The following is a 22331-nucleotide window of genomic DNA, read 5'->3' as shown; positions in this document are numbered from 1 at the left end:
CCCTCACTGGTTGGGGAGCTTCTCAAGGCCAGGGGTAAGTTATTCATCTTTTCATCTTTACTCATCTTTGCCTGGTACAGAGTGGCCCTGCAATAAAAGTTTGATGAATGAATGAAGGATGAACAGCACGTGTCTCCAATAGACTTTTACTTCTTAGGAAGCGGGCCCATGTCTGATTTCTCTCTAGGTGCTATTGCTGGTGCTCAGTAAATGGCTACAGACTGCCCTAGAGAAAGAACGAAGGCACCGGCCCACCGCAGATGTGTGCTGCCTCCGCAGAGGGTCCGACCCTCCCAAGCCCTCTGCTGGCCATCATCACTCGCCACAGCCCTTTCAGGAAATCCTGCCTCAGGCAGCAGGGTATTCAGGAAAGCTGACCTTGGAGCCCCAACCCACCGGTCACCTTTCCAGTCTCCCCCTACTGACCTGAGGCCAGAGGCATGTTCTCCTGACACTCCCTCTACTCTCAATATTTGGTCTTTTCTCCTACCCCTTGCAAAGCCCATCCTTTTTTCCCATCACATTCAAACCCAGCCACAGAACTCATTTCTTCCCATTAGAACCTCCATTCTGCAAACTGACTGGCCTTCCCAGAGCTTCCTGAAAACCCAGAGAATCTGAATTAGGTAAAAATGTTAAGAAGATCTTAAACCTCCCTGGATACTATTAAGCAAACACATTACAGTGGGTTTTGCTAACTCATTAAAGGAAACACCTTACTTCTCCTTTCTTCCCTGGAGAAACTAGGTAATCTGCACAGATGAGTCAAGGATTTCAGTGCAAACTACATCATTTTCATGGTCATCAACATTGATGTGGTGTATATTTGTTTTCAGTCCTAAAAAATGCTTCCCAGGTAACTAAGGAAAACAGTCAAGGGTAGAAATATCAGGCGGGCAAGATATTTTCAATAAATGAGCCATTTGTTCCTGCTTCTGTATAGAGTTGCTTTTTCTATTTCGGATGACATGATACTGCAGATCGAAGGGAGAAATGCATTTGGAGTAAGAGCGCTTTCTCTTCTCCAAATATTACTTAGTCACTTGATTTACAGCACTTGATCAACTTGGTTAAATTTCTTTACTTCTGTGTAAGTCGCATATGCAAAACTCCAACCTAGCAACTGCCACAGTGTATCATCATGATCTGTGCTTTCCTTTCCTCCCCATAACAGGACACTACGGAAGAGTAAAGACTTTTCTCAAAGACTTATTTTTTATATTCCTGGTGCCTAGAACAGCAGCTGGGGGCCCAACAGGTGTTCTGTGATGACAGAGAGAACTTAACATTCAATCTCACTCAGAGGACATTCTCTTCAAGCATGACCATACTACATTTCTAACTACTGATGCCCAGCCCACAATCTGAATAGAGACTTTCCTGTTTTGTAGTGACTGCTAATTGTTTCTGAAATTAACACCATCAGTGACCTTCTCTGCCCTACTTGGACACACGAATAAACAGCTGTGATGTGATGCAGGCCACCCTACCTAGGAATCGAAGATACCTAGAGACACACTCCAGCCTTCTTCCCTACTCAGACTCAACCTCTCCCCAGCATCCTCTGCCAAGAGTGATTTTTAATCCCTGGATTGTAGTCATCAAAGGAAACAAGATCAGACTTCCACAGCCTGAGCTCTGCACAGGAAACACAGATTTTCTGATGTGCTACCCAGGCCTTCTCCAAGGTGATGATGCATCTCATTTCAAAAAGCAATATATTCTGCAGCCACCTTTGGTCAAAGGCAGGTGGCCATAAGACTAATGGGAGCTTCGGCTCAGGCTGAGCTCCCCTCCTGGTCCACCTTCCCCTCCTTTTGATATAAGGTCCTGGCATCTACAAATGGCCTCTTGGCACTCTGGCAAACATCTGTGTACATCTGTGTACGCACCACACACACGTACAAACACACACGTCGGGGAAGTGGGTATGCCACGTGCACTAACACTAAAAGACAAACTCACAGACAGCAAGCAACAAATTCATCCACAAGATAGGTCTAGGTGAGACTTCAAGGCTCGGTGGAACATAGCTAATATGATACAGTCTTTTAGAAAAAAACTGTCTATACAATTGCACATGTTTATTGAGGAAAAATTGAAAACTACAGGAAAACATAAAGAGGAAAGCTATAATTACTCAGAGCCTCACATTCCAGGTTAACCACTCTGAATGCTTTTGGTGTTCTTCCTTCTGGTCTTTTTTCTATGCTTAATGCTTAGCTATATTATCTGTCTATGCTACATATACAAAATCACTTACACAGTTTTGCATTCTATTTTTGACTTTAAATCATAAACATCTCATTTAATCACTGTATAATAGTTCACCCCATGGAAGCTGGATAACATATCTAAGTAGTTCCCTTATTGTTGGAATCTGTGATGAGTATCTTTATAGGAAATTCTTTATCTGTTTCTCTGCTTAGATCCTTATGGTAGATTCCTAAAACCAGAATCACTAAGCCAAAAGGTATGACTATTTAAGGTCCTCCTTACATATGGGTTGTTTTCGAAAAGAGCATACCCACCTAAAATCCCACTGTAGTGGATGAAATAAACATACGTGCCAATAATGTTAGCATTATAATCTTTTTAAATTTGATCCATAATTAGTTAGGGTGGGCTAAGAGCTGCAACAAACCATCCCAGAGTCTCAAAGCCTTAACACAACAAAAAGGTTTTGCTCAATTCATTGTCTGATGTGGCTTGGAAGGGGCACACTGCTCCACACAGGCATGCAGGCATCCAGGGACCCAGTTTCTTTTCATCTAGCGGCTTGGCTCCACCATTGTCTAGAGCCTCAGAATCCTCAGCTGGTTTTTTTCTACTTCCCAGCCCGTGAACAAACAAGGGAAAAGAGAAAGCATGGGGGATTGAGCTAACAGCTTTGAGAAGCCGTTAACAAATCACTGCCACTCATATTCTATTAGTCATATGGCCATACCTAACTGCAAGAGCGTGTGGAAAATGTGGTCTGTCCTTACTCCCAGGAAACCTTTGAGTAATAACTTTGCTTGGTACAGGGTGGGCACTCAGTGTGTTAGTCACAATAGGCCAAAAAAAAAAAAAAAAAAAAGTAAATCATTTAAACTGTATTCCTTCAATTACCAGTAAAGTTGGAATCGTTTTTCATTTTTATTAGTCATGTGTACTATCTCTTCTGTGCATTTTTTACCTCTTTTACCAGTTTTTCAGTAGAGCTCATAATGTTTTCAGTTGATTTTTAAGAAGCTGTTTCTATATTAAGGACATTGACCCTTATTTTGTCAAGTTCTTTCAGTTTGATTTTTGTCTTTTAATTTTGCTTGCAACTTTTATGCAAATAAGTTTTCATTTTGTCTTTAAATCTATCCGTTATTTCCTTTGTGACTTTTCTGATTGACATCTCATCACAGAATCACAAAGCACACAAAAACTGGGAGATTCCAACCCAACTCTCCAAATCCATTATTTTGTAAGTATGATTCACAGATGAATAAACTGATTGCTCAATGAAATAAGCTGACTGGTGCAAAGTATCGCAGCTAATTAGAGGCAAAGCTCTGACTAGAGATTTTTTTTATTGCAGTATAATTGCTTTACAATGGTGTGTTTGTTTCTGCTGTACAACGAAGTGAATCAGCTATATGTATACATATATCCCCTCCCTCTTGGACCTCCCTCCCACCCCACCCTCCCATCCCACCCATCTAGGTCATCACAGAGCACCGAGCTGAGCTCCCTGTGCTTTACAGCAGGTTCCCACTAGCTATCTATTTTATACATGGTAGTGTATATATGTCAATCCTAATCTCCCAATTCGTCCCACCCTCCTCTTCCTCCCACCATGTCCACATCAGACTACAGATGTTTAATTTTTATTGAGTGTATAATACCTGACAGACTGCGCTGAACACTTTTCAAACATTACTTTACGAGGTAGGTGCTACTGATATATCCATTTTACACAGAAGGAAACTGAGGCCGCGAGCAGTGAAGCACTGTGTCCGAGGTCACCAGAAGCAATATGCCCCTAGTAAAGGGCAGCAGCAGGATGGAACCCGAGCCCACCTGCTGTCGAGTCCTGGCTTGTGTCAGCACTCCATTAAGCTGCCTCTCAGGTCCCCTGACACACTGCATCAGATACACATTTCCTGGAGAGCTGCTTGAGTCCACATTTACCGGTGCACAATGCAGGCTGCAGCCTGGGCCCAGCCAGGGGAGCTGCTGTGTATGAGGTTGTGCTCTGCCCTGTTCACTCCACGGCAGCTTTGGCCTTGAGTCCAGCATATCGTCTCAGTGCCCCCATGCACTTCCCCGTCCAGAATACATCCCGGCTCCGTGTGCCTCGGCCACCATAAATCAGCCGGCCACACACTCTGCCCTTGGCGCTTCTGAACATCAGAGAGAAGGATTTGCCTTTCCCTGCTCAGCTCTTGGGGCTTCTGCATTGACATTTGAGTTATGTCATTATTTTTTTAAGCGATAGAAATCTAGTCAATGATTTGTAGCAATCACTGCTGTGCAGTGTAGGCTGAAAGGCTCATATATCCTTACAGAGGGAAGCAAAACCCCGGCAAATTAGTCTTATTTCCTTGACACAACTCTGTGATGGGCTGGTATTAGGTAAAGCTGAAATCGGGTGCCATGATTAAAAGATTATGATAATGAAAAACAGACAGCCATCTTGTGAATTAGGAAATATTTTCAAGGAAACCAAGAGAGGCAAGTCGCTGGAGTCAAAGGTCACCCAAAGGTCAAGGGGGACAGTAAAAGACAATTGGGTTTAGCAAGAATAAAACCGTTACCGTACCCTTTTTCTTAAACCCAATCGTCAGCAGCCATTTGCATCTGTTCCCTGCCGGTCTCCTCTGTCTGCTCCCCCTGTAACCCAAACCAGGACTAGAAAAATATCAACCACAACCCATTCCCCGCTAACGAGCTCTGTACACTGGGGAAGCACTCTTACACTCTGACCTCTTTGATTATTATCTCATGCAGAGGTCTCAAAAACCCAACGTCTCGTGCTTCCCTGGTGGCACAGTGGTTGAGAGTCCACCTGCCGATGCAGAGGACGCGGGTTCGTGCCCCGGTCCGGGAAGATCCCATATGCTGTGGAGCGGCTGGGCCCGTGAGCCATGGCCACTGAGCCTGCGCATCTGGAGCCTGTGCTCCGCAACGGGAGAGGCCACAACAGTGAGAGGCCCGCGCACCGCAAAACAAAAAACAAAACAAAACAAAAAACCAACGTCTCAAGGCCTACCCTCTCATTCAGACTGTTTTCCTGTACTTCTGGTTTCCTCCTGCTGATGGCCCACACATGCTGAATGATAAAAGGACCTGGTCACCAGCTCCACACAAAGTCCTCTTCCTGCTGAGCTTTCCTACTTTGATGGTGGTATCACTATTCTTCCAATGAACAAAGCTCAAAGCCTGCCTGGGCTTCTGTGATTTCCCCCTCCCATGAGTCCTAGACCTCATCTCTTGCTAGCTGTCAATTCTTTGCTTGTAACTGTCTCTCAGGTAAACCCTCCCCTCTCCTCTCCAGCTACTACCAGCCTCTTCCAAATCACCATCCAGATCACTGCAGTAAGTGTTTCTCTGATTTCCCTAAGCAACTTTGCCAAAAATCAGATGGGCACACCTCTAGGTTCTCTCTTCTGTCCCTGTGCCAACACCACACAGTCTTGATTACTGTGGCTATAAGTCTTGAAACCTGGGAGACTGACTCCTCCTACTTTGTTCTTTTTCAAAATTATTTTTGGAAGTTTGAGCATGACATATCTCAGTATGGATTTCTTCGGGTTTATCCTGTTCGGAATTTACTAAGCTCTTGAACCTGGAGGCTTGTGTCTCATCCTAACCTTGTGAAGTTTTCAGCAATTAGTCTATTGAGAACTTTTTCAGTCTTAACCTCTTTCCCCTCTACTGGGATTTCAAAGACCCCAATGTCAGGTCCCCTGAGGATCTGCTCTTTTTTTTCTCTTCCTCTCGTCTATTTTCTCTCTGTCGTTCAGATTGGGGAATGTTTATGGTTATGTCTTCAAATTCACTGATTCTTTCCTCTGTCATCTCCATTCTGCTGTCGAGCCCACCCAGTGTGATTTTGTTTCGGCTACTGTCTTTTTCCATTCTAAAATTTTCATTTGCTTCTTCTTTATGCCTTTTGTTTCTTTGCTGAGACTTTCTATTTTTTTCCCCATTTGTGTCAAGCGTGTTCGTAATTGCTCACTGAAGCATGTTTATGATGACTGCTTCAAAATCTTCGTCAGATAATTGCCACTTCCCTATCACCTCAGTGTTGTCTCTTCTCATTAAGCTTGAGATCTCCATGCATCTTGGTGTGACGAGTGGTTTTCAGTTAAAACCTGGACATTTTAGGTATTACGTTATGAGGCTCTAGAACTTACTTAAACCTTCCATCTTAGCTGGCTTCCTCTGACACTGCCCCAGCTGAGGAAGGGGAATCCTACCTCATCACAGCCAGGTGGGGACAGAAGTCCAGGTTCCCCGCTTGGCCTCCTGAGGGGGGGAGGAGGACTCATCATTACTGCTGACAGGGGAGGGGGTTACAGCTCCCCAACAAGTCTCCACTGATACTTCCCTGGCTGGGAGGGGTAGGAGGGCCACATCACTGTGCCTCACAAGGCCTCCACTGGCACCACTGGGGGAAGGCAGAGAGTGGGAGGGGATGCATGGCCTTGTTACTACTGGGTGGTGGTAAGAGTCCTGACTCTCCACTAGGCCTCCTCTGACCACCCAGCGGGGAGGGGCAAGGACGCCTTACTGCTGTGGGTGGGAGTGAAAGTCCAGGCTCCCCACACATCTCAGCTGAGAAATGGGCCCCCAGAAATGGCTATCATCATGCATTCAGGAGTGAGGAATTAGTGACCCCAGAGACAGAGCAGGATGGGTTACTGGAGATCAAATGGCAAAGCGGTGGCAAAGTCAGGACTCAACGTCCATGCCCTCGGCTCCAAGACCACTCGTCTATAAACCAAAGAGCTCCAAAAGCACAGGAAGAATGCCAGCCCCCTCCCCAACATAACAGTGCAAAATCTCACCACCCAAAGGATGGTGGCTGCCTCTCTTCCCGTCCTGCCAGACCCCAGGCCAGAAAGCACATGTGGTTATGCACATCAGCCCCCTGAACAACACAAACACATGTCTACTCAAGACGGGCCTTCCATCCAACACACACAGCAAAAGCACACTCGAGAGCCAAGAACCACAGCATCACAGTCACCTTCGGGGCTGGTGGTCTCCCATCTGGAGAGGATCCTGGCTTTCCTACCGTTGGAATCTCTGAAACCAAGATACACCCAGGAGCTGTGGACCTCAGAGCAGCCAGCAGACGAGACGCCCCCCTCCTGGCTGGAGAGCTGGGTCTGCACCCAGCTGGAGGCGCCTGCTTTGGACCTGGGGCCTCTCTTCTGGCCCTGGCCGTGGTCTCAGCACAGCACTGCTTATTCTCCAACAAGGGAAAGCTGGTGACCCGGGAGGGGAAACTGCTTTCTAACAGCCTTTGTTTTTGTTTCCATTTAAAAAGGTTAGTGACTTTACTGCATGTGGAAAGAACCAAAGCAACAATTTCAAAGAGGCTCCACATGCTTTGGAGCTGACCAAATATACAGAACATTTGGGTGGGGAGGAAAAGAAAGGGAAAAGAGAGAACAAAGTTTATCCCACATTCACCATGTGCCAGACATACGCCTTGGTGCTCCTTCCCATGCTTCTACAACAACAATTCCAGCCAGAATTAAGCTCCAAACCCCTTACCATAGGCCATCAGACTGTCTAGAGGCAGGCAGAGTTGTTAGATTCCAGGATGGTACACGGCAATGAACAAAGTTATGGGATACAATTTGAACCACGCAATAGAATGATATAACTATTAATAAAGTCATTTGATGCCTACATTTCAAAACAATATGATTTAAATTTTAAAATTCGTTAGAATAATTTGCCTACATTGGTATCACCCAGATAAATACCCACAATCTTTTTTTTTTTTTTTTTTTTTGGCGGTACGCGGGCCTCTCACTGTTGTGGCCTCTCCCATTGTGGAGCACAGGCTCCGGACGCGCAGGCTCAGCGGCCATGGCTCACGGGCCCAGCCGCTCCATGGCATGTGGGATCTTCCTGGACAGGGGCACGAACCCGTGTCCCCTGCATCGGCAGGCGGACTCTCAACCACTGCACCACCAGGGAAGCCCAATATCCACAATCTTTTGATAGAACTTGTGAACTTAGCTATGCTCTTATGATCACTGGAACTCCTGTGAGTGATTTTGTTGACTGCAGGGCTATTTTAACATTCACTCTTTTTATTTCTTTTTTAACATTCACTCAATTGAAAACAATTTTCAAATATTATAGTAATCTAGACCAGGGGTCAGCAAACCCTGGCCAGTGGGCCAGACCTGTCCCATGGCCTGCTCTTGTCACATTTTCAAATGGCTGAACAAATACCGAAAGAATACCATTTCACGACATGACAATTATATGAAATACAAATTGCAGCGCATGTAAATAAGGTTTTTACTGCCCATTCTTTTCTGTAGCGTCTATGGTTGCTTTCGTGCTCAAAAGGCAGAGCTGATTAGTTGCAACAAAGACCCTACAAAGCTGAAATATTAACTCACTGGCCCTTTACAAAGAAGTTTTGCTGACCTCTGATCTAGATGGTCTGTCAAATGGTGGTGCTGGATTGAAAACACACTGTGATGATCACAGGGACAACCACCATTGGCAACTTGGCTATCGAGGAAGCCAAACAACCGTCCTGAGATACCAAGTGGGCCGTTTATGAGTGAGCCCTTTGTGCGGTGTTGGTGCTAACAGTGACAGCATGAAAAGCCAACTTCGAGCAAACTTATGCATTCTGAGAATGCGCCACGCACCCATGCACGCTCTGTACATTTATCCTCTGGGGAAAACCACAGTCTGAATGATGAGAGATCTGAATTCTGTGAGGTCTTCGAGAACGCAACCCTCCCGTAAAACAGGCTTCTGCGTCCTCCCTCCCTTTTCCATGTCAGCGTGCAGCCCTTCTGAAGTCGCTGTGACTTCCCACCACTGTCCGTCTGATGCTCTTCTCCTGGGCCCCTGCCTTCCCTTTATCACACGCATCATCTCCCCGCCTGGCCCCTCCGAGGCTGTAAGTGCCCCCCAAGGCAGGAATGCCAGCTCCTTTCTCTTGAAGGCGGACAGATGTCCCAGCACCTATGAAGGCCCTTCGTTTCAAGAGAGGAATGAACAAACGCTGTCTCCTCTCACTCTGAAGGCAGGTACAGTGATCATTAGTCCTTTTCACAAATGAGGAAACTGAAGCTGGAACAGGTTAAGCTATTCACAGGCACTAAGTGACAAAGTCAGGACTGGAATTCACACCATTTACGATGGAGGGTCCTGCTGCCATGTGTGGCCAGGGCTCAGAAAGTACTGGAAGCGGGGTGAATGGACGCAAGGCAAGGCCTATGCAGAACCACGAAAGCATATTTGCACAATCTCAGAAGCCGCCAAGATCTTCCCCTTCACTGTGCTTAGTGAAAGAAGCTAGTCACAAAAGACCACCTATCGTATGATGCCATTTATATGTGGACACCGTACAAACACTGACATGACGTCTCTGCATGGAACTTGGTAAGCCCCAACTCGCAGCACCTCTTATATCCCTTGTAGGAGTGAGGTGTTGAGTTCCTCCCATGTTTCCCCGAGGAAAGAACAGTACCTAATAAGGAAGGGAAAAGGGAGGCCAAAACAAGAATCCATTCTGTTTCTGGGTTCTCTCACCTGGGCCTCCCAGGTACCTTTTCTCTGAAGGCCCCTCAGCAGCATTGATGTTATTAGAACAGCTCCTGCTTTGGACCTAGTAATTACATGACCAGGAACTGAATTTCCAAAGTGGAACATGAGATCAGAAAAACACAAAACAAAAGAGCAAACTGAACATTCAAGTTGGTAGTACTAACTTTTTGATGAGGAAGAAACTAGAAACCACCTAGATCTCTAACAGAGGATGGGGAATGGCTAAGGAACCCATGATGGGGCAAAATGATGGAAATGGTCATTAAGCTTAAAAATGGGAACCCCGACTATGTCAAGAGAAATCTTAATATAAAAATCATACTATGTGAAAAAAACATGCTTAAATTAAAATATAGGCAAATATCAAGGAGAAAACAATATGAGCAATTAGGGTACTGTGCTGACATGTGGGGTGAGCCAGGGGGTACAGAGAAGGAAGGGAAGGAGGGAGGGAGAGGGGAATGGACGAGTACTTCGGCAAAGTAACATATACAGTAAAACTCAAGTTAAAATATAGCACAGTTGTGGAATTATATAGTTTTCTGGAAGGCCAATTTGATAATATGTATCAAATACCTTAAGAGTATTTATATCTTTTGTCCCAGAAGGAGCGCTATGCATTAATAGATGTACAAAAAATGCACAAAAGAAGCAGTTTTATTTATAAATAATATCAAAAAACTGAAAAAAACCAACATGTCCAAAATAGGGGACTGTTTAAGCAAACATTAATATTTTTTTAACATCTTTATTGGAGTATAATTGCTTTACAATGGTGTGTTAGTTTCTGCTGTATAACAAAGTGAATCAGCTATACATATACATATATCCCCATATCTCCTCCCTCTTGCGTCTCCCTCCCACCCTCCCTATCCCACCCCTCTAGGTGGTCACAAAGCACTGAGCTGATCTCCCTGTGCTATGGGGCTGCTTCCCACTAGCTGTCTATTTTACATTTGGTAGTGTATATATGCCCATGCCACTCTCTCACTTCGTCCCAGCTTACCCTTCCCCCTCCCCGTGTCCTCAAGTCCATTCTCTGAGTCTGCGTCTTTATTCCTGTCCTGCCCCTAGGTTCTTCAGAACCTGTTTTTTTTCTTTAGATTCCATATATATGTATTACCATACAGTATTTGTTTTTCTCTTTCTGACTTACCTCACTCTGTATGACAGACTCTAGGTCCATTCACTTCACTCTGTATGACAGACTCTAGGTCCATCCACCTCACTACAAATAACTCAATTTCATTTCATTTTATGGCTGAGTAATATTCCATTGTATATATGTGTCACATCTTCTTTATCCATTCATCTGTCGATGGACACTTAGGTTGCTTCCATGACCTGGCTATTGTAAATAGAGCTGCAATGAACATTGGGGTACATGACTCTTTTTGAATTATGGTTTTCTCAGGGTATATGCCCACTAGTGGGATTGCTGGGTCATATGGTAGTTTTATTTTTAGTTTTTTAAGGAACCTCCATACTGTTCTCCATAGTGGCTGTATCAGTTTACATTCCCACCAACAGCGCAAGAGGGTTCCCTTCCCTACACATCCTCTCCAGAATTTATTGTTCGTAGATTTTTTTATGGTGGCCAGTCTGAATGGTGTGAGGTGATATCTCATTGTAGTTTTGATTTGCATTTCTCTAATGATTAGCGATGTTGAGCAACCTTTCATGTGTTGTTGGCAATCTGTATAACTTCTTTGGAGAAATGTCTATTTAGGTCTTGCACCCATTTTTGGATTGGGTTGTTTGGTTTTTTTGATATTGAGCTGCATGAGCTGCTTGTAAATTTTGGAGATTAGTCCTTTGTCAGTTGCTTCATTTGCAAATATTTTCTCCCATTCTGAGGGTTGTCTTTTCATCTTGCTTATGGTTTCCTTTGCTGTGCAAAAGCTTTTAAGTTTCATTAGGTGTCATTTGTTATTTTTGTTTTACTTCCATTTCTCTAGGAGGTGGGTCAAAAAGGATCTTGCTGTGATTTATGTCATAGAATGTTCTGCCTATGTTTTCCTCTAAGAGTTTTACAGTGTCTGGCCTTAGATTTTGGTCCTTAATCCATGTTGAGTTTATTTTTGTGTACGGTGTTAGGGAGTGTTCTAATTTCATTCTTTTACATGTAGCTGTCCAGTTTTCCCAGCACCACTTATTGAAGAGGCTGTCCTTTCTCCATTGTATATTCTTGCCTCCTTTATCAAAAACAAGGTGACCATGTGTATGTGGGTTTATCTCTGGGCTTTCTATCCTGTTCCATTGATCTATATTTCTGTTTTTGTGCCAGCACCATACTGTCTTGATTACTGTAGCTTTGTAGTATAGTCTGAAGTCCAGGAGCTTGATTCCTCCAGCTCCATTTTTCTTTCTCAAGATTGCTTTGGCTACTCGGAGTCTTTTGTGTTTCCATACAAATTGTGCAATTTCTTGTTCTAGTTCTGTGAAAAATGCCATTCGTAGTTTGATAGGGATTGCATTGAATCTGTAGATTGCTTTGGGTAGTATAGTCATTTTCACAATGTTGATTCTTCCAATCCAAGAACATGGTATATCTCTCCATCTGTTTGTATCATCTTTAATTTCTTTCATCAGTGTCTTATAGTTTTCTGCATACAGGTCTTTTGTCTCCTTAGGTAGGTTTATTCCTAGGTATTTTAGTCTTTTTGTTGCAATGGTAAATGGGAGTGTTTCCTTAATTTCTCTATCAGATTTTTCATCATTAGCGTATAGGAAGGCAAAAGACTTCTGTGTGTTACTTTTGTATCCTGCTACTTTACCAAATTCATTGATTAACTCTAGTAGTTTTCTGGTAGCATCTTTAGGATTCTCTGTGTATAGTATCATGTCATCTGCAAAGAGTGATAGCTTTATTTCTTCTTTTCCAATTTGGATTCCTTTTATTTCTTTTTCTTCTGATTGCTGTGGCTAAAACTTCCAAAACTATGTTGAATAATAGTGGTGAGAGTGGGCAACCTTGTCTTGTTCCTGATCTTAGTGGAAGTGGTTTCAGTTTTTCACCACTGAGAATGATGTTGGCTGTGGGTTTGTCATATATGGCCTTTATTATGTTGAGGTAAGTTCCCTCTATGCCTACTTTCTAGAGGGTTTCTATCATAAGTCAAACATTAATATTTTTAAAAAATACACTGCAGCCATTTAAAATATCATGTCTTCGATAGATAGCTAGTGGGAAGCAGCCGCATAGCACAGGGAGATCAGCTCGGTGCTTTGTGACCACCTAGAGGGGTAGGATAGGGAGGGTGGGAGGGAGGGAGACACAAGAGGGAAGAGATATGGGAACATATGTATATGTATAACTGATTCACTTTGTTATAAAGCAGAAACTACCACACCATTGTAAAGCAATTATACTTCTATAAAGATGTAAAAAAATAAAAAATAAGAAAAAAATAAGAAAAAATCATGTCTTCGAAGAATATCGAATATTTAGTACAGAAGGAAAATGTTTATGATGAATTATTAAGTGAAAAAAGTAGTGAACAAAACAATATGTTTAACATAATACCAATTTTATAAACGTGTGTGTGGGCAGGGTGAGAGAGAGAGAGAGAGACACCAGGAAGATACACATTGAAAATAATGGTCATCATTGGTTGGGAAATTATGGGTGATTTTTATTTTTCTGCTTTGTGTTTTCTGTATTTTCTAAGTTTTCTGCAATAAATATATCTCACCTTTGTAATCAGAAAAAAATAAAGTGTTATATCTAGAAACTTAAAAAGCAAATCATCAGGGCTGTCATCAGCACACAGCATCTGACACCGGGGTCCATGTGGAGTTAAAACCTATGCAGCAAACTGTGCAGGGGCTAAACTGTCTATACTGTACCGAAACTAGGCAGACTGTGGCAAAGACAGCTCCAAAACCCTCCAGCCCACCTCTCCCAGGCAGGGGTCCATGGCACCCAGGGCACATCTCAATAGGCTTTGCCAGTGGCACAAGCCAAGGGCAGCACGAGTGCCTGGAGGAGAGAAGCTGGGCATCCCTGCTACTCCGAGACGTGGGAACCCAGCCAACCTCCCTCCCGCCTCCGCCTCCACACATTCAGGCAGCCGTACTCACTCCACCTGCCCCCATATTCATGGTTGTGTCACACCTGCCCACAGTAAAAAATGAGCCCCACTTTGTGCTACATCGGTTTTGCGATTGTAATTCCACCCCTTCTCTAAGCAAAATAGTCAGCCTTACTTTTTAGTTTAAGTGGGTTACACAGCAATAAAAAGGAATGAAGCACTGATACACGCTTCAACATGGACAAACCCTGGAAACGTTATTCTTAGTGAAAAAAGTCAGTCACAAAAGACCATGTATTATATGATTCCATTTATATAAAATGTCCAGAATCCATAGAGACAGAAGGTAGAGTCATGGTTTCCACAGGCTGGGAGAGGAAGGAGTGGGGAACGACTTCTAATGGGTACAGAATTTCTTTTAGGGGTGCTGAAAATATTCTGGAATTAGATCACGGTGATGGTGGCACAACTTTGTGAATAAAGTAAAAACCACTGAATTGTGTACTTTAAAATGGTGAATCTCAATTTTTAAAATTTTCAAGTGGGTTACAATTAGACTTTTAAGTGGTTACAATTAGACTTCTCAGCGGGTTATAATTATAATGAGGCACTAACTGGCCCAGTAGTTCCCCCAGAGCACATACTTTGGAGGCAGATGACTTGGAATTCAAATATCACTCTGACATCCACTTGCTGTGTGAGCCCACGTAATTTCCTTAACCTCTCTGAGCCTCAGTTTTCTAGGCTGTACAACAAGAAGAATATTGTCTAGCTTACATGGATTGTTGATAGGATTAAATAAGTTCATGTAGGTAAATCCCAGCACCTGACACAGAGCTCCATAAACAGCAGTTCCCTCTCCCTTAGCTGGCCAGAAGATCCTTTGAACTTCAAGCAGAATGAAACCCTGGGCTAATAAGAACCTACTGTATAGCACAGGAACTCTCCTCAATACTCTGTAATGACCTATATGGGAAAAAAATCTAAACAAGAGTGGATATATGTATGTGTATAACTGATTCACATTGCTGTACAGCAGAAACTAACACAACATTGGAAATCAACTATACCCCAATAAAAATTAATCAAAAAAAAAAAAAAAAAAAGAATGAAACCCTGGGCCGTGACTAAAACATCACTAAAGTCAAGCAGGACCTGAGTACTTGTCTGTTCTGGAAAAGACACTAAATAGAGCTAGAGGCTAGGATGTCAGTGCATACCCTGTAACAAGACTTCAAAACTCGAAGACACACAGCTCCACTCCCAAGGCTCACCTTATAACCAGCAATAAACGCTCCGCCTCCACCGACAGTCTCAAAGAGCCTCATGTCCACTGTCGGGTGGGACCCTCTCGACCATTAGATAAGTGTTGCTATTCTTAGCACCAATCAAGGATGAAGCAACCAGAGCTCAAAGAAACCAGAAGGAGGGGCAGAGCTGTGATCGGCACGCAGGTCAGACTGTCTCCACGGCTCCTAATTTTGCTTTCAAGGCAGCTGCCCTCCCTACTCTCAGCCACTTTTCTCCGGGCTGTCAGGTCACAGCAAGGCTGGCTGTGGGCAGCGCTGGTGTGGAAGGGCCATGCCACCACAGGACCAGGCAGGTGTCACTTCCCAGTCCACCAGCTCTGGCCTCCAAGCACGGAGGCAGGGGTGGGAGGCAAGGAGTGGAATCAAAAGGGCAGCTGAAGGCCAGGGAGCCAGTAGCAAAGGGAGGGGCGAGAGGGACCAGAATTCAAGGCATGTGAGGGTTAGAGGTCAAACAATCGAGATCAATCACCCTAAGCAAATGTGAGAGGTGTGGAAGAGAAGCTGCTTACATCCTTTGCAGAGAAGCGAGAAAAAAGTGATGGCTAACCTTCACATGGCACATCCACATGCCTGAGGCTGTTTGAAGCTTTTTACATTCTCATGACTCTCACCCACAGTATGTATGTATGTATTATTATGCCCATTTTACAGATGGGAAGACTTACAGCACAAGAGGTTAAGGAACTGTTCAGGGCTCCCCAGCATGGCTGAGTCAAGGCCTGAACTCAGGCAGCTGGCTCGGGAGGGCTCCCACCCTCAGCTGCCTGAACCGGGGAAGGAGGTGGACCCAATGCCGAAGATGGTGTCCAGCCAGTGCCAGACTCCCTTCTCCATCCTCCTCGAAATGACAAGGGATCAGAGGCACCGTGTTACAGAAGGAAAAGTCTGTTTGGCAACTACAAATTTGTAACGTGCTGATATGATCAGAAGGTTTCCAAGAAGGAAGCAGGTAGAGCAGCCTCCCTGCAGTCCGCGTATCCATTTGCATAAGAAATTAACCTGAGCCTCCAAGAAAAATGGTTAAGTCCAAGATGTCACTTGTCTCACCCTGCTGCTCTCCCCTCAGTCATGTGACTGCATCCCTGCCGTAAATCAAAGGCCAAGCTCCCCTTTCATCAGATGCCTACAGATAATTCCCTTGCGATTTCCCTGCTGGGGCTCAGAGGGCCACAACCTAAAGGGTTAACATCTCATTTCCTCTCATCTTTCAAGCCTTAATCCCCATCCTGAGCTGGGTGCATTCCAAGCCCACCTGGAGCAGGTCATGACGAGCCCCAGCCCACGGCTGGCCCTTCATTTCCCCTGGCAGGAGATTAGATGGGGCGCCCATTAATCACTCATTATTTGGGTCCTTGCTCCTGGCCAGCCCTAGGGCAGACGGCCAGCTGTCTGGGAGGGTTGCCCAGCCCAGGTTGTGGGCTGCCTGATGCCATCCTTCTGGGACAAGTGCAGGGTAGGCAGGCTCTCCGGACCATGCCCGAGAGGAGAGGGGTTAAGGGAGAACGCTGCCGGGGTACTGCCCAGTGATCCGCTTGAGTAAGGCTCATGGGAGAAGACAGCATGCACAGGACGTTCAGGGAAAGGATTAGGGGAAAAGAAAAAGAGATAAGCAGAAAGGGACCACTCTCCCGGGACAGGTAACCATCAATAAAAGCAAACTGCTGCCTACCTGTTTCTTAGGTCCTTCTTGGAGGAAACTAAAGGGAAATGGGAGGAAGGAAATGGAGAGGGAAGAGGATGTTGAATGGATAATTCTTCATCATCATCATCATCATCACTATTATTACTGCACAGCTGGGGGTGTTCATCTCCTGGGTTTGAATATAAGGTTGCAATATTCAGCCCTTCAGACACAAACCTTCTGGACCTGAGATGATATATTTTTTCTAGAGCTCATATATTGAGCACCAACTGCCTGCCAAGTGCTGACTGGGTACAGAGCAGTTAAATGGGATGAAAACTGACACCGGGCACCCACTAGGTGCCAGGCCTTTGCTTAATGCCCCATGTGCCTGTGCACCAGTCCTTACACCAGCCCTCCAGGATGTGGCCATCCTTTGTTACAGATGGGGAAACCAAGCCTAGAGGTGGGAAGGTGCAAAATAAAGGCCTGTAGAATGAAGGAGATGTGTCAATGACCAGACCCCACTCTGGGGAAGGAGGTGGGACTCACCAAGCCCACACGCTTAGCCCTCTTTGGGGAGTCCCAGTCCACTGTCACCTCAGGCAACTTGGGTCTCCAAACCAATCCACCCTGGTCCCTCTCCCTCAGCACATGCTCAGGCCCAGAAATGCATTCACAGTGAGCCTGATGGGGAGAGGTGGGAAGCATGCTTTCAGGACTGAACTGAAGACCCTTTTGACCAAAAGAGGGCTCTGTTCCATGGCTCACTCCTTAAGAGTCAAGGTCAAGGCCTCTGTTAAAAAGGACCCTGCTACCTGGGATCCAGTGGCTCATTAACTCACCACCTGTCATTAGAACCTCACTGTAAAGGCAGCCTCGGGCAGTGGTCCTCAAACCTGAGCCGTGCAGAATTACCTGAGGCTGTCTTTAAAATGCTCATTCCCAGGCCCTGCCTCCACCCTGGAATCTGTTTTTTTTTCCCCCACCAGATCCTAATTCTGATTCAGGTGTTCTGAAAACAACCCTTTCAGGAAACAGTGATATAGTGGAAAGAGCACCAGACTTAGGAAGCTGGGTTCTAAGACTTAGATTCAAAACCTGAGCTGTTGACCTCAGGCAAGTAAGCAGAGTTTCCTTCCTCATGAAATGCAGATGATACTGTCTCTGTCACAGGTTGCTGGAAGGATGAAAGCATCAAGCCCAGCACACACAGGGCTCATTAAACATGACCTGAAAGAGTTCATCAGGCCAGCAAGGCTCCAGAAACCGGAGAAGTCAGTTTTGATGGGTTGGAGAAAGAAAAGAAGGCAAATCAGGCCCAAGATGAGGGGTGGCCCAGCATCAGCACACAGCTCAAGCAGAGGGGAGTGAAGAGGGGGGATCCTGAAAGAGGGCAAGAGTCTGCAAAGCAGCCTCAAGGCAGAGCCTCGCACTGAAGCTCCCCTCCCGGTGGCAGCCTGGGCCCTGCGTTAGCAATTGGCACGGCATTTCTAAACCATTACCTTCAAAGAGAAGCCAGTCAATAAACACACGTGCAACCTTTAGATCTGCACATACGTAAATAAATATCACAATTCTGCACACACACACAGAGAAAGATAAAAGGTGGGACAAGTGGAGAGAAGAAGAGAAAGGAGGGAAAAGTAGGATGGAAGGTCAAAGCCAGTCACATTTTCAAGTTCGCTGGTGCTGGCAACGTGCTGGAACTATGCCCCACGGCCTGGGAGAGGCCCTAGGAACAGAAACCCAGAAGCTGCTCTGGAGAAACTTTGGGGTGGCTGGGGAGATGCAGCTTGCCCACTACGACATGTCCAGGCTGAATACAGAGACCGTGCGAAGAATGCAGGGGGACACATAATATGGGTTCATGGAAGAGAGGGATGGGCATGTGCAAGAAGGGCTGGGATCCACTTCCTGGCAAAATTTAGACCAGCAGAGGGGAAATCTGCATTTCTGAGCTGGGGGTAGGGGACATACAAGACCATGATAAAAAGAACAGGTAAGTGGAGTGAAGGATTTCAGGCAGGGAAGAGTTGGGCTGCTCTTGGATCAATAAAGTAGACTCAAATTAAGGCAAGTTTGAAACATCCAGATGAAGAATGGCCTTGACGCCACCATGTCCATACCAACACGTTCACATCTCTAGGTCTTTGCTCAAGCTCTTCCTTTTGCCTGCCATGCTTCCCCCCCTTCCAGCCTTTCCCATCTCCTTGAACTCCTCCCCATGTTTCAAAACCCAGCAGAAATTTTCCTAGCTCTTCCCACGCAGGAAAATATTTCTCCCTCATCTGTGTCTCCTTGATGCTTTGCAACTCCCAATGTTTTGCTTTGTTTTGTGGTTCTTTCTTTACATCTCTTTCTCTCCCAGGTGGCTATACATCATCTGCTAGCCTGTCAACAAATCAAGGGCAAGGATATTGTCTTGTTCTTGGTTTAAGCCTCAACATGTAGTAACATTCCCTGACACAGCAGACCCCCAAAAATATTGGCTGGAGAAGATTTAAATAGAAGTGAGTACTGGGGAGCCATTGTGATTTTTTGAAAGAAGTGATGTGGTGCAATCAGAATTTTAGGAATATTAATCTGTCAGCATGAAAGACGATGGATTAAAATGAAGAAAGGGAATCGTGGCCAGAAGTCAAGAGGGGAGACTCTTACTGTAACGGGGACATGGTTTAAGAAGGGAGCAGAGGGAATGGAGACAGGAAAATAATTTCCTGGATACCACAAAAGAACGTGGATGGGACTTGGTAACAAATTAGCTATAAATGAGGGGACTGGGATGCGGAGTCTGGTGCCCTCAAACATAGAGACTCCCAGCCAACTGGGAGAAAGGTGGTACCATGGAGAGAAGCGTTGGGGGATGGAAAAGGATAGGCAATCAGTACCCAGACACTCTTTAGGATAACTGATTACAATCACAATAAGCATTTCTAGGTCAACAACAACCCTCCAAGTCAAAATATCCAATCCTGATCTTATGCCCAAACTCTAGGCTGTACTTTATTTATTTTTTCCTAACAGCCAACTGGAACCACTTCTACATGGCAGGGAAGACTGAAATGAAGATAAGACCAAGCTGGCACCCTGCTGGGTGCTGGGCATGGAGGAGACCACACAAGCTCATCTGGCCAGCCCTCCCCACAAGAGGCCACCCGAGTTGCTTGTTCACTAGGGCCTCCAGTATTCTGATCACCCAAACTTGTTTCCGGGACCTCTGGGAAATCCCTGTTACAGCCCTGCAGAGGTTTATAGGAAAGTCCCAGGGCTCCTGTCTGCTTCCTTGCATTAATTTCAGGGCTAGGATTTTGTTTTCTAAAGGAATTCAACTATGGTGCCAACGAAAATCCATAGGAATTGAGTAGCACTGTATTTAAATCACCTTTTTAAAATGTTTGCTTCTTTGTATTTTGAGACCCAGTAAAGTCCTATTAAGCCCAACCACTTCATCACTGTTATCAATGAAGTAGAAGACATACGCAGGTTATACAGGTTTTAAGAGCTGTGTGATCTTTGAAAAATCTTTAGACTCTTTTGTACCTGGGTGCCTTCAGCTGCGAAAGGGCAGTTGGAGGAAATGATTCCGTAGACCTCTCTCAGGTCTCTATGTCTCTTTTAACAAATTCCAACAGGCATCCCATGATCGCTTTGGCTACCCAGGACCAAGATTTCAGATTCACTTACTGCCTGCCAAGGGACAAAGGGCTGCGTGGTGGGGGTCACAGAGGAGACAGGAAGAGAGGCAGGCACGCACACTCGCCAGGCAGTAGTGGAGGCACAGGCAGTGGGGTGGGGCGCGGGGCTGGCTGTGGACTGATTAAGGAGACCCCAGACCCCACAAATTCCCGATGCTAAGTGGGCCTGAGAACGACGTGAAAGCCTCTTCCCAACTTAGGGCTGATGTTATTTCAAAGAAAAAAATATTAACTTCCAGATCGCTAAAGCTCCAGTGTGGGCTAGTTCTGTAAAAGCTAATTCTACAAGCGCGCCAAGGGACTGCAGGTACTTGGGCTACACTTGAGGAAGTGTCCGGAGTTGGCGGAAACCGCCCATCCACTCCGGCTCCCAGAGGCGCTAGGTTTAGCTGAGACACACACACAGAGATGTGAGGCTTTCTAGAAAACGATGTGGCCGAGGCCCCAGGCTGGGTCTCGACGCGCGCCGACCGAGACTCGACCAGCTCTCCGGCCCCCGGCAGGAGGTTGGCGAGGCTAGCGTGGGGTCGCGCGGGCTGGGTGTTCACTCGCCAGTCCCCAGCTGCCGCAACCAAGAGAGCTCGGGGCCCCGACTCCAGGACGGCCAAGGTTGACTCTCCCTAGAGTTTCCAAGTAGGAGGGTGGAGGGGTGAGTGCTGGCGCTGGGACAGAGCAAATACCCCAGGAAAAGAAGAGGACAGAAGGAGGCGCAGCCGTCGGCACGAGCTAGGCGCGCGCTGGCTCCCCCAGCCTGGTTCGGACGCAGCCCCCCGGCGCCCCCGACACACCCACTGCGTCCCGCCACCCGCGCCAGCCCGCCCGGCGGTCCAGAGGGGGGCCGAGAGGCTGGCAGCGGCCGGGCCGGGTCGTGACCCCGCGGGCTGGGCGCAGGGGCGCGCGGCGCGGGCAGCTCGGCTCACCTGGCGGTCCGTGTCCCGGAGCGGCCGGCGGCCGCCTCGCCTCGCCCCCGCGTGGTCCCCGGCGCCGGGCAGCCCCGAGCGCGCCGCATGGACGGCCGCCGCCGCCGCCCCGCGCCCGTCCTGCACGGGCTCCCGCTGCGCCCGGGTTCCGCGTCGGGCTGCGCGGGCGGCCAGAGGCTCGGGTGCGCGCGGAGAGCTCTTGCTCTTGAGTTTGCGGTCCTGAGAGCCGGGATCCGCGCTCCCTCGGTCCCTCCTCCCTCCCCCACTCTCGGCCTCCTGCTGTCATCTGGATCCGCTCCTGACGCCCCCTGGCGGCCGTCTCGGGAAGCACGGGCCCCCAACCCACCCTCACTCCCCGGAGGGGCCCCTTAACAAGGACGAACGCCACGGATCCCTGGGTGAGAGAGGACAGACATCATCCCGTAGAGGGGAGGACAGTCTAGACCGAGGAAAGGAGCGAGGAGGGTGGCGAGATTGGAAGGAAGAGCGGTCCGGGCTGGCCAAGTAAGAGAAAAAGGGGGTGAGACCAGGAGGTAATTAAACTAGGGCCAGATGGTGGAAGGCCTTGAATTCCGCGCTAATCTTATCCTGAGGTTTGTGGGGGCAATTGAAGGACCGAGGCACAGGAGGGATGGGGGCATCCTTGCGTTTTGTGACAACCATTCTGGCTACAAGAGGATGAGGATGAGGCTGAAGCAGGGAGCCAGCAAGAAAATTTTTGCTGTAAACAAGAGTGGAGAAGAAGGCAGTGACTATAAGGGCAGCGAAAGAAGAGCCCTCCCGTAAAGGGCACACAGTCACACGCGAACACTTACACACAAGATAAGACCCACTGGGCTCCTTCTAAAGGCAAGGGACAAAGGACAAGAGCCCTCCACATTCTAACTAGAGTTAGACAGCATGGGGGAGAGAGAAAACACGCTTCTGACAGCCAGAGGGATTCGGCATTTTTCTTG

The 22331-nt window shown here is 46.6% G+C and overlaps 1 protein-coding gene across 1 annotated transcript in view; it reads right to left on the bottom strand.

The window, feature by feature from the left end:
- The window catches only part of THSD4 (thrombospondin type 1 domain containing 4), a 584514-nt gene extending 562895 nt beyond the window's left edge, over nucleotides 1-21619 (bottom strand). The window contains exon 1 of the mRNA XM_082618510.1: nucleotides 21376-21619. The gene's annotated coding sequence lies outside the window, so the exon portion shown is untranslated. The remainder of the gene's footprint in view (nucleotides 1-21375) is intronic.
- Nucleotides 21620-22331: the final 712 nt, after the last annotated feature.

This window comes from Mesoplodon mirus (assembly GCF_964341445.2).
Source record: "Mesoplodon mirus genome assembly, chromosome: 4".
NCBI lineage: Eukaryota > Metazoa > Chordata > Mammalia > Artiodactyla > Ziphiidae > Mesoplodon > Mesoplodon mirus.
Note: the sequence above shows the minus strand (reverse complement) of the source record. Positions and strands in the feature narration are given on the sequence as shown.